This window comes from Stomoxys calcitrans, chromosome 3, assembly GCF_963082655.1.
Source record: "Stomoxys calcitrans chromosome 3, idStoCalc2.1, whole genome shotgun sequence".
Lineage (NCBI taxonomy): Eukaryota > Metazoa > Arthropoda > Insecta > Diptera > Muscidae > Stomoxys > Stomoxys calcitrans.
In genome coordinates, this window is record NC_081554.1 from 149,904,797 (window position 1) to 149,918,131 (window position 13,335).

The following is a 13,335-nucleotide window of genomic DNA, read 5'->3' on the forward strand; positions in this document are numbered from 1 at the left end:
CAAACGGCGAAAAAATTAGAAATATGTCCACAACTTTTTATCTGTTGATTTCGGCGGTAAAAAATTTTCAGACATTTATAAAGGAGGACATAGGCTTTCATGAAAATTGCTTTGTTGGTATATATCAGAGAAAGGGTATAATGTCATTTTCATTGCCTATGAATTCTTTCGTAAAAATAATGCATATTGCCGTCACCCCACATTTCAAAACAACAGTATTCAACACTATTCATAGAAAAAAGATTTGACGAAACCCGTGCATTGCATTGCATGTCTTTTGTTTACCTCACTTAACAGTCTCAAAGACAACGAATATGCAGCGAATAGTGTGAATCATTTTAGTGTTGATTGAATGAAGCCTTATACCTTTTAAAGGGAATATTTTTAAACACTTCTTTAATTTCAGTTGTACCCACCACCATTGAATGGGGAAAGGTGTTGGGGAAGAGAATGCCAACGGAATTTTGGACCCAAGTGTCTGGGGAGCCGCCCTGCACCCAAAAGAACGCCAAACGAACTTATAGGCTGATGTGAGATTTAAATAAAAGGGATTTGAGAGCGGGTTTATAAATTTGTTTCTTCAGTATAGGCTCAAAAATGGCTTAACCGATTTTCTTGTTTCTTGAAATTATCACAGATTGTGTAGGTTGATGTGGAAGGAATAAAAGGATAGATAATTCTTTGATATCAGAAAGGGGTTGGATCTTCCTCCTTGCCCCAAAAGAAATAGGTTAGGTTAAAAAGAGGGTGCCACTATGGGGCACCTAAGCCAGTAATCGGCTTGTTGTGCGCTCTAAAAACCATAAAGTAACCTCTAAAAAAGAAAATTTTAAGTTAGCAATTCCGTGCAAAATCCTTAATTGTTTTCAATACCACCCCCCTAAGTTGGTTCATGTCTGGTATTATGTCTCCACCTAAGCACCGGTATCTGTTAGATGCGAAAGCCGGGCAATGACAAAGGAAGTGGTCCAACGTCTCATCATCTTATCATCCGCATGCCCCACACATGCTATCACTTGCCGCACCGATTTTACAAAAGTGAGCTCGTAGTCCTATGTGTCCCGTTATGATACCTTTCAGTAATAACATCGTTTTCTCACGATCTGGATCCCCCTTAGGAGTTTCGCCGTCCTACCGACCGTTTCGCTGTTTCACAATGTTGCATGCGTATTTGCCGCCCACTCTCTTAACTCGAACTGTGCCAACCCGAAAGGCTTCGGGTTAACCAAGTTTATTGACAGCAGTTCTCTGGCCTTCACCGCCACATCGTCTGCCTTTCATTTCCCCTTACGCCGTTATGGCCCGGCACCCAAACGATGCGGATTTTGCCATCCTCAGAGAAGTCCTAGTTGTTATTGCCCTTATGGCAATTTAACTGTCGGTAAAGATGTTCACACTGTTCGTCCTTGCGTTAGCACCACACCACTGCACGAATTCCGCGATCGCCCGGATCTCCGTCTGCAGGACCGTATTGTGGTCAGCAGTCTAAAACAGATCTCAGTCCCTGAGTTTTCAATGTAAACCCCCAGGCACACTCTGTCCTCTAGCTTTGATCCATCCGTGTAACATGACCGATGGCAGCAGTGCCTCGCACTCGACTTCAATTTTCATTTCAGTTATTCGATCGGAAACCTCTACCCTTTCTTCCAGGTTTCCTATCGTTGCCTTGATTATATCGCGATGTTATGAGCCTTAAATCTCATAGCCGCAGTGGCTGCCTCAAACTTAATCTGTATGTCAATGGGTCGGATATCTAAAGTAGTCTCCGGTGCCCTAGTGAGCGTGGTCCTCATCCCTCCGCCTATGCCAAGACAACATGTTCTCTAAACCTGTTGTATGGTCCTTATGTTGCACTTTTTCTCCATAGCAGTCCACCAAACTACTAAGGCGTAAGTAAGTATTGGTCTAATGACGCTGCTGTAGAGCCTGTGGACAATCCTCGGATTCAGGCCCCATTTCGAGCCTTCGGCCCGTCTACATAGTGCCCAACATCTGTGAGCCTTCTCAGTATGCTCCTGAATGTGACACTTCCAATTCAGTTTCCTGTCCAAGATCACACCTAAGTATTTGACCTTGTCAGATATCGAAATTGTCTTATTGAGGAAACGTGGTGCATTAATTTAGCCCACCTTCGTCTTCCTCGTGAACAGGCATATTTTAGTCTTCTCTGGATCAACATTGAGACCTCTGGGTTTAGCCATGTCATATGTCATATGCAAGACCCTTTCGGCCCTTCTCCATAGCTCGTTAGGATCCTTACCTCTTAGAAATAATATAACATCTTCTGCGTAGCAGACGGTAATTGGTTCATTTACGGTGGTCACTCATAGTAGTGGCGATAAAAGGCGTGCCCTGTGTCACTTTCCCCTTACAATTTACACACACAATTACACACACAATTTATCCCCCTGTTCCTTAGCATATGGTTTATCCAGTCTCTAAGGACCGGGTCCACCCGGTACTGTGCTAAGGATTGGATCAGTGTGTCGGTCCGCCTATTGTTAAAAGCCCCCTCGATGTCAATGCATACCGCCAGTGTGCACGTTTTGGCATCGAAGGAGGAGGACAGTTTCCACCGACCTTCCTTTGACATTAGCATGCTGATTGTATTTGAGCAGTTCGCTGGATGTCCTACTCTTTATCATGGTGTCCACAATACGTCCCATGGTTTTGAGTTGAAAGGACGTAAGGCTTATGGGTCTGTAGGCCTTTGGTGTTGTATAACTTGTCTGCCGGGCTTGGGTATAAACACCACCCTTGCCTCATGCCAGGCTTTCGGAGTATATGCAAGTCCTGGGCACGCTGTGAAAATTTTGGCCAGATGAGGCGCCAGATAGTCTGCCTCTTTCTGTAGTAACGCCGGAAATTATCCATCAGGTCCGTGTGACTTAAATGGTTTGAAGCTCCTCAAGGATTCTTTCACCATAAATTCCGTAATAATAAAACCTCGATCAACGTCGTTATTCCAAGATTCCGGTGTCTCCGTGAGTCCCTTCGTATCCTGCGGAAAAAAGGTATTCATCAAAAGCCTCAACATGTCCTCCGTTGTCTCTGCTCTCACTCCCATGTCGTCTACTAAAGTTTCAGTTTGGACATGGGTTTTTGAGAGACACTTTTTTATCTTGGCGGCGCCATTAACGCTATCGACCTGTTCGCAGAAGAGCTTCCAGTAGGCACGTTTAGCCGCTCTGGTAACCTTATTGCATTCCTTGAGCCGTGTGTAATACACATCGTAATAATGTTCCGATTTTTTACGACGTGCTCTGGTAAAAAGTCTACGGACCTCTTTTCCAATATTTCTTAGGCTGATTCCCTTTCCCGAAGAGGACAACTATCTTCGAACGACCCCACTAGTGCAGTCGTAATAATGTTGACATTTTCATCAATGTCTTCTATGCTTGAACAATCTAATTTTCTTGCCCAAGTTTCTTCTGAGTAGGCTTCCGAAATTTGTACAGTTGGTTTTCAACTTATTCCGGAGGCTTATCGGATTCGGCGCTGGCCGTGCTATTCTAAACCTAATGTAGCGATGGTCAGATCATCGATTAGATTTTCCGAACATATCGTCACATCTCATACCTACTCCCTAATCCTATTAACCAAGGTAGCGGTGTTACCAATATTAAGTGTTATCAGGTCGTTAGTATTCAAGAACTCTGCCAGGGCTTGGCCCTGCTTATTAGTGTTGGTACCACCCCAGGAAATGTGGTGAGAGTTCGTATCGCACCCTATTAGTACCTCGTTTCCAGTCTGTTTTGTTTTCCTCACCAGCCGTTGCAGCTCCGAGCAAAAGCAATATCCATAAATAGAAGTGAGCCGATCGGGACAATATGGAACTCGAACGAAAGGAATTTTGGAGTAGAGTACGAATTAAAAATTGGGTACAAGTTAAATACACACATTGGTTGATAACGGCAATATGGGACTCAAATGCAAATTATTTGTGAGTAGAATACGAATTTGGTATTAAAATTTGTGTAAAATTATCTGGGAGCCGCCATTCTCTAAAAACCCTTTAAAAACAGGCATACAGACCGGGCATACAATATGTGACTCAAATGAAAGGTATTTAAAAGTGAAGCATGCAACTCATATCTATTTTCCTATTTTCAGGATCAAGTGTCTGGGTGGCCGACCCACATCTAGAACACCCCACAAGGTCGGCATATTTTCGATCTTGGCAATATGAGACTCAAAAAAGATAATTGTAAGTAGAACTCGGATTTGGTGTCCAATTCTGATGCCAAGAGTCTGGAAGCCCACCGCACCCCCATATTACCATGTTCGGTAAGTATGTCCTTTTTGGGGGTGTGGCGGACACCCAGGGATTTGGCTCCAGAAGCAGATACCAAATTCGTGTTTTATTCCAAATACGTTTTCTTTGAACACATATTACCATGGCCAAAAAATTTCCTATTTGGAGGTGTCTTTTGGGGTGGGAGGCTTTTAGAGGAAGATCCGTCCCACACAATCTGTGAAAATTTTAGACTGTGTAGATTGTATGTTAGGCTCGCATTCTTCTTAAAATATATATCACATGATCCCCACAAGTCATGATTGGTCAGTTAATCTTAGACACAAACTTTAGTTTCATATTCGTAAACTACTCTCATGGTCAGCTAATATTACGATTTGGGAACTGGTCTAGGCGGTTGGGGCGGTCCACATTTCTTGGACCTTATTTTTAATGTCATATTCTACGAAGTCTGCTCCCAAATACCTTTCATTTGAGTCCAATATTGAAAGGATCGTCCAAAATACCTTTTTGGGACGGTTTTAGGTTTGGGATTTGGCCGGCCCCCTAGATACTTGGACACAATTTTTAATATAATATTCGTATCTCTATTCTCAAATACCTTTCATTTGAGTTCCATATTGTTCCAATCGATCTACTTTTGATTTTGGACAGTGCTGTTGGGTAAGTGTGTCAGCTTTCATTTCGTTGCTTGTGGTGTAACGGCAATATAAAAAATGCAATCATCAAACAACTCAGCCAAATCGGATAAGAATTGCGCCCTCTAGTCGCTCAAGAAGTCAAGATGTCAGATCGGTTTATATGACAGCTATATCAGGTTATGGACCGATTTCAACCATACTCGGCACAGTTGTTGGAAGTCATAACGAAACACGTCATACCAAATTTCAGCCAAATCAGATAAGAATTGTCCCCTCTAGACGCTCAAGAAGTCAAGACCCCAGATAGGTTTATATGACAGCTATAACAGGTTATGGACCGATTTCAACCATACTCAGCACAGTTGTTGGAAGTCATAATAAAACACCTCACAATTTCAGCCTAATCGGATACAAATTGTGCCCTCTAGTGGCTCAAGAAGTCAAGATTCGAGATCGGTTTATATTGCAGCTATATCAATACATGAACCGATATGGCCCATTTACAATTCCAACCGACCTTCACTAATAAGAAGTATTTGTGCAAAATTTCAAGCGACTAGCTTTACTCCTTCGAAAGTTAACGTGCTTTCGACAGATAGACGGGCCCACGGACGGACGGACGGACATGGCTAGATCGACTTAAAATGTCATCAAGAATATATATGGGGTCTTAGGTGAATATTTCGAGGAGTTACAAACAGAATGACGAAATTAGTATACCCTCATCCTATGGTGGGTATAAAATGAATGGAGGGTATAAAAATGAATGCTTTTAAGGCAACAGCATTACTTTCTATTGTTGAATGAAGGTAAGTCAAAAGCAACGAAAATATGGATGCGTTATAAAAGCAAATGGTATCAATCCGTTCTCTGGAATGCATTTTAAAAGCGAATGGCGGCAATATGTTCCCTGGCATATATCTTTAATACGGGTTGATATAGAGAGTGTCAAAGTTGACTACGAATTAAGGAGGTATGAATAGTTAAATTTTAAAATATCAAAATTTGGAGATTGGTATAGCTGCCAAAAAAAAGCAATCTCCAAATTTAACATCTTAAGCTTTTAAAACGAGTATATGGCTGACATTTGTAAAACAAACGTACCCCCGTTTTTTTGTATTGTTGCTCTGAAACCCAAATTTTTTCTTCAATTTTTCTTAAATTTGACAATTTTCTCGGCACGGCAAAAGTATATTCCAACCCATAGAAAAATCGATAAATGTTTTAATGAAGCTCCTAAGGGTACTTTAAAAAAATGTTTTTCCTTTTTTTCCTCTTAAATAAGGTATATTGCGTTAATAGGACGGACGTTTTTCACGTGTAATGGTGGCGGCCACAAAAAAAAATTGGAATTTCGACTTTTTTGAAAAATGGACTTTTATGTTGCCGGTTACGTAAAATCGGATAAGATATTTCCATGATTCTTTTGTGTTTTGTAGAAAATGATACAGAAAAAAAGTTCTTTATCATAAAAAACAGGAGTAAGCCCAACTAAAAATTTTTTTTTGTATAAAAATATGATGTTTTATTTAAATATTTGTACGTAAGATTAATTATTAATCAATTCCCTAAGTTTTAACAATGAATTATGTAATTAAATTAGAAATAATTTAAAATATTTCAATGAAGAAATTTTTTTCCAAAAATTTCGTGTTCAAAATAATAGGAGTATTGATATATAACTCAAAAATTTTAAAGCAAATGGCAGAAAAATTTTAAATTACAATAAGTAATAAAAACCATAATTATTTCTGTTCCTAGAGTAATAACTTATTGTTTAAAGACTTCCATCGCACATCTACGATGCATAGAGTCCCAAATATATTCTGGCATTTCTTTAAGCGAGTTTTTGGTATCTCTTTGAAAAGATTTGGCATTATTATTGCGTTCCATAGCTTTTCCGCATTCGGCATTCATGTCGCTGTAACATAATTTCCCATGTCTTCCCATATACAGCGGTCAAAAAAAGTATTCATCATTAGCAAAATTGATAATAAATTCACTTATTTTGGGTAATTGAAGAAAATTTAAAGTAAACAAATAATGCAGTTTTATGCAATAGTTTATTTTTCGTAATATGTTTTAAAATAAATTCAAAAAATAAATTTAATTAGCGCAAAAAATGCAATTTTATATAATAACACCAAAAACAGAACAAAAAAAGTATTCATCATTGATGTGCTATCATCAAAGTCAAATTCAAATATTATTTGGGAATCCCCCTTTTCTGTTTTATTTAGTCAAGGAGGCTTTGCCCTTGACAGCAAATATTTAATTTCATTGAAAATATAGTTTTTGTCAAAATGGGTCGTAAGCAAAACGAGGTTTCTGATGAGGTAGAAGTTTTGATAATAAAACAGCACAGGAATGGTTTAACTCAAAAAACTATCAGTGAAATATTAAATAGACCACGATCTACTATACAATCCATCATCAGAAAGTGGACAGAAACGAAAACTGTTGACAATAAACCAAGATCTGGTCGACCAAAAGCACTTTCAGTTGGAGATGTGCGTTGGCTAGTGCGGCAAGTTCAGAAAACTCCGAAGACAAATGCGACCATTCTTCGTAAAAACACTATGGAATATTTAGGGAAGGAAGTTACTACACAAACAATTCGAAATACACTCAAAAGGCATAGTTACAGAGGAAGAACTGCACGTAAGAAGCCCTTTATAAATAAAATAAACCGAGTGAAAAGGCTAAACTTCGCAAAAATGTATGTAAAACAGCCCGAATCATTTTGGAAAACAGTCATTTTTGCAGACGAGAGCAAGTTTAATCTTTTTGGGTGCGATGGAAAGGTCATAGTGTACAGAAAACCAAATACAGAGCTTGAAGAACGAAACACAGTTGCTACTGTAAAACATGGTGGAGGTGGTTTAATGGTTTGGGGGTGTATGGCGGCTTCAGGAGCGGGAAATCTTGAAATTATTAATGGAGTAATGGATCATAAGTATTACATTGACATTTTAAAGAGGAATTTAAAAGATAGTGCTGTAAAACTTGGGCTTGGTAATAACTTTCAATATTATCAAGATAATGACCCCAAACATTCTGCTTTAAATACCAAGATGTGGATGCTGTATAACTGCCCCAAAGTCATTAAAACTCCTCCTCAAAGTCCCGACTTGAACCCAATTGAACATCTTTGGGAACATCTCGAACGCAAATTGAGAACGCGCAATTTTTCGAGCAAGAGTCAAATGCAACAGGTGATAATGGAGGAATGGACTAATATAGACCAAAATATAACCGCTAAATTAGTCCAATCGATGTCAAACCGTTTAAAAGAAGTTATAAGACCCGGTGGTCGAATAACAAAGTATTAATTTTTTTAAATTATGTTATTTATTTTTATGTTTTTTTGCAATGATGAATACTTTTTTTGTTTAATTTTTTGTGTTCAGCTGTAAAATGGCCCTTTTTGTTCCAATAAATACTATTTTTTTCTTTAAAAACAATGAAATTGTGTACATATATATCACACAAGCACTACTGCATCATTAGTTTAATATGTTTTTATTCCAATTGTCTTTTGTAGACTTATTAAAAAAAAAACATTGAATGATGAATACTTTTTTTGACCGCTGTATGTTCTATGGGATTGAGATCAGGAGACTGAACGGGTCACCACTTAACCTGAATCCAATTGTTTCCAGTGTTAGAATACCAATTTCAGAAGAATATCCCATTCTGCATAAGGTAACATTATATGTTCCAAACTTCTAACATAGACATGCATATTTATTCATTCATTATACAAAAGGCTCCAATCTGTCAATATTTTTTCCCCAACCATGTTTGACTATATTTTTTTTTGTATAATGTGCTTTATATATATTACTAACTGAACCGGGCCCGCTACGCTGCGCCTTCTTTTACTTTATATGTAACAAAATTATCCTTTAAATATTTATTTTCGACAAAAAAGGGCTTTTAGTGATATGCCATGCTGCGAAAAAAGTATATGCATATCGCTTGACTAACAATAAAGTGCCTTTATCTGAATTCCATATGATCTTTATTGGACCACGAATTCGCTCGGAGGTTTTAAGGCCATTCTAAAAAGATTTTTTTTCCGCCCGATATTCGCATGATGTCCGATTTAGGAGTGTTTACGGGGGTGAGGTGGTCCCCTAGACACTTGGCTCTGAAAAAATATCAGCATCGTACTCTTGTCTCAAATACCATTTATATAAACCCCATATTGCCATTGGTTTAAGTATATAGGATGAGGCGTTCCCCAAACACTTGGCCCCAAAATTGGTTTTCAAATTAGTTTTCCAATTTGAAATATCTTTCATTTGAGCCAAATAATGGCATGGTCGGCAAATTTTTACACTTTGGGGGGTTTTAAGGGAAAGAGCGGTGCCCCAAATATATGGTGCCATAGTTGGATATTCGTATTCAACTCCCAAATACCGTTATTTGAGCCCTATATTGCGATGGTGAGTAAATAATTGCTGTTTGTGGTCTATTTTAGGAAAGGGGTAGAACCCCAGAAATTGTTCCCGAAAGTGGGTATCAATTTCATATGAGCCCCACATTGACATGGTGGGATGGTCCCCCAAACACCCTGAAAAAATATCAGATACGTGCTTTATTCTCATATATCTATATATCATTTAATTGAACCCCATATTGGCATTGGCCTCGAAATTAGATATCAAATTCGTTTTCTAATCTCAAATACTTTTCATTTAAGCCCCTTATTGCAAAAGTCAGCAAATATGTCCGGTTTGGGGTATGGGCCCCAAAAAACTATCAATATCGAGCTCTACTGTCTTGAAGAACCAAATTGTCTTGATGAGCAACTACGTTCTATTTGGGGGTTTTTATGGTGTTGGGACGTCCCCTAGACAGTTGGTTCCGAATGTTGATATCAAATTCGTGGTCTACTCCCAAATACCTTTCATTGAGACCGGCCACTCAGTGACTCGGCCATCAAAATATATATCAGATTCATGTCCTACTCTAAAATACCTATTATTTGTGCCTCATATTGTAATGGTCTGCAAATACTTCCTATTAGGATAGTGTTATGGGGGTGGGGTGGCCCCATAGAAAACTTTTCCCGAAGATTGATATCAGATTCGAACTTAACTCCCAAAGACCTTTCATTTGAGCCCCATATGTATATGGTCGCAAAAAATGTAGTACCCTATTTTCACCACGGGATCATTATGCACCATCTGTGTGAAAATTTCAAGAAAATCGGTTCAGCCGTTTTTGAGTCTATAATTAACATGCAAATAAACAAACAAACACAAATTGATTTTTATATATAAAAAGAAGATATGTTGAGAAGACATCCGACATACTGTCTAAGCCCAGTTCCACCAAATAATACAATTTGTTATGTTCCTCCATTTTCCATTAGCCAACCGATATGTCCTTAAACGAAATAAACTGATTGTTGCTTGGTCAGCATTGGCACCATTCTTAAACGATTTGTTAAATAAGTTACTTTTCAACGACGCACAATGCTCTTAATCCCCTATTTCTTTGGCCTAAACTATTTCAGCAATTTGTTTATAACTTTGAAACTAGAAAGCTGATCGTCCTGCAATCTTTTAACGGTTTGTAGTAGAGGTTACAAGCTTTCAGAAAATGTTAGAGTTGGCCACCCTGTTTATAATATAGGGTGTGTTATTGTGGGTAATAGTTGAACTATAGAGATTTCTTTAATACTTAAATACAAATAACTATCGATTTGATTAAAATTGTTTTTAAACAAAAAAGCTTTTTGAGGTGTACAACACGTTCAATCACCAATGAATAATTACAAGTAGATAATAAAAAAGATTTTTTGGTTTTCTAAGACTATTAACTATTGTAATAAAGTAATTGCGGATTTTTCATATAGTCGGCGTTGACAAATTTTTTCACAGCTTGTGACTCTGTAATTGCATTCTTTCTTCTGTCAGTTATCAGCTGTTACTTTTAGCTTGCTTTAGAAAAAAAGTGTAAAAAAAGTATATTTGATTAAAGTTAATTCTAAGTTTTATTAAAAATGCATTTACTTTCTTTTAAAAAATCCGCAATTACTTTTTGGGCAACCAATATATTCCTAGAGCACAATTTTTGGAATCAATTTTAATCTTTTTCTTCTTATGTATAAAAATCAATTTGTGTTTGCTTGTGTTTTCCTTATAGACTCAAAAACGGCTGAACCGATTTTATTGAAATTTTCATAGATGGTGCATAATGATTCCGTGGTGAAAATACAATACGTTACTACATTTTTTGATATCTGAAGGGGGGCGGGCCCTCCCCCTTACCCTAATTTTCAGAAACGCCAGATCTCGGAGATAGGTGGTGCGATTTAAGCGCCCCTCCTCAAAAACAATATGGGGCTCAAATGAAAGGTCTTTGGGAGTTAAGCACGAATATGATATCAATCTTCGGGAAAAGGTTTCTATGGTGCCACCCCACCCCCATAACACCATTCTAATAGGAAGTATTTGCTGACCATTACAATGTGAGGCACAAACAATAGGTATTTTGGAGTAGGACTGACTGGCCGGTCTCAATGAAAGGTATTTGGGAGTAGACCACGAATTTGATATCAACATTCGGGACTAACTGTCTAGGGGACGTCCCAACACCATAAAAACCAACAGCAAAACCCAAATAGGACGTAGTTGCTCACCAAGACAATTTGGTTCTTCAAGACAGTGGAGCTCGATATTGATAGTTTTTGGGGCCCATACCCCAAATCGGACATATTTGCTGACTTTTGCAATAAGGGGCTTAAATGAAAAGTATTTGAGATTAAAAAACGAATTTGATATTTTATTTCGAGGCCAATGCCAATATGGTGTTCAAATAAATGATATATAGCTATATGAGAATAGAGCACGTAGCTGATATATTTTCAGGGCTTAGCGTTTGGGGGACCACCCCACTCCCCAAAACACCCCTAAATCGGGAATATTTACCGACCATGTCAATGTGGGGCTCATATGAAATTGATACCCACTTTCGGGATCAATTTTCTGGGGATCTACCACTTTCCCAAAATAGACCACAAACAGCAATTATTTATTCACCATCGCTATATGAGGCTCAAATAAAAGTATTTGGGAGATGAATGTGAATATCAAACTGTGGTACCATGTATTTGGGGCACCGCTCTTTCCCTAAAAACCCCCTAAAGTGTAAAAATTTACCGACAATGCCATTATTTGGCTCAAATGAAAGGTATTTGAGATTGGAAAACTAATTTGAAAACCAATTTTGGGGCCAAATGTTTGGAGGACGCATCATCCTATATATAATACTTAAACCAATGGCAATATGGGGTTTGAATAAATGGTATTTTCAGGGCCAAGTGTCTAAGGAACCACCTCACCCCCCATAAACACTCCTAAATCGGACGTCATGCGAATATCGGGCGGAAATAAAGTCTTTTTAGAATGGCATTAAACCCTCCGAGCGAATTCGTGGTCCAATAAAGATCATATGGTATTTAGATAAAGACACTTATATTGTTAGTCAAGCGATATGCAAATACTTTTTTCGTAGCATGGCATATCACTAAAAGCTCTTTTTTGTCGAAAATAAATATTCAAAGGATAATTTTGTTCCATATAAAGTAAAAGAAGGCGCAGCGTAGCGGGCCCGGTTCAGCTATTGGGTTGCCCAAAAAGTAATTGTCGGTAATATAGTAGTAATATAGTCGGCGTTGACAAATTTTTTCAACGGCTTGTGACTCTGTAAGTGCATTCTTTCTTCTGTCAGTTATCAGCTGTTACTTTTAGCTTGCTTTAGAAAAAAGTGCGTGAAATTTTGTTTACATTTGTTTGTTTGGCGTCAATTTTAATATGGGTACCACATGTATTGAAAGAAATTCATTTAACAAACCGAATCAGCGCTTGTGATATGCACCTTAAACGCAATGAATTCGATCCGTTTTTAAAACGAATCATAACTGGAGATGAAAAATGGATTGTTAAAACAACGTTAGTCGAAAACGATCATGATCCAAGCATGGTGAACCAGCTCAAACCACTTCAAAGGCTGATATCCACCAAAAGAAGGTTATGCTGTCTGTTCGGTGGGATTGGAAGGATGTGGTATATTTTGAGCTGCTTCCAAGGAACCAAACGATTAATTCGGATGTTTTCTGTCAACAATTGGACAAATTGAATACAGCCATCAAGGAGAAGCGACCAGAATTGGTCAATCGTAAAAGTGTCATATTCCACCAGGACAACGCTAGACCGCACACATCTTTTGTCACTCGCCAAAAACTGAGTGAGCTTGGCTGGGAACTTTTGATGCATTCACCATATAGCCCTGACCTTGCACCATCAGACTACCATTTATTTCGATCTTTGCAGAACTCCTTAAATGGTAAAACTTTCGGTAATGATGAGGCTATAAAATCGCACTTGGTTCAGTTTTTTGCAGATAAAGGCCCGAAGTTCTATG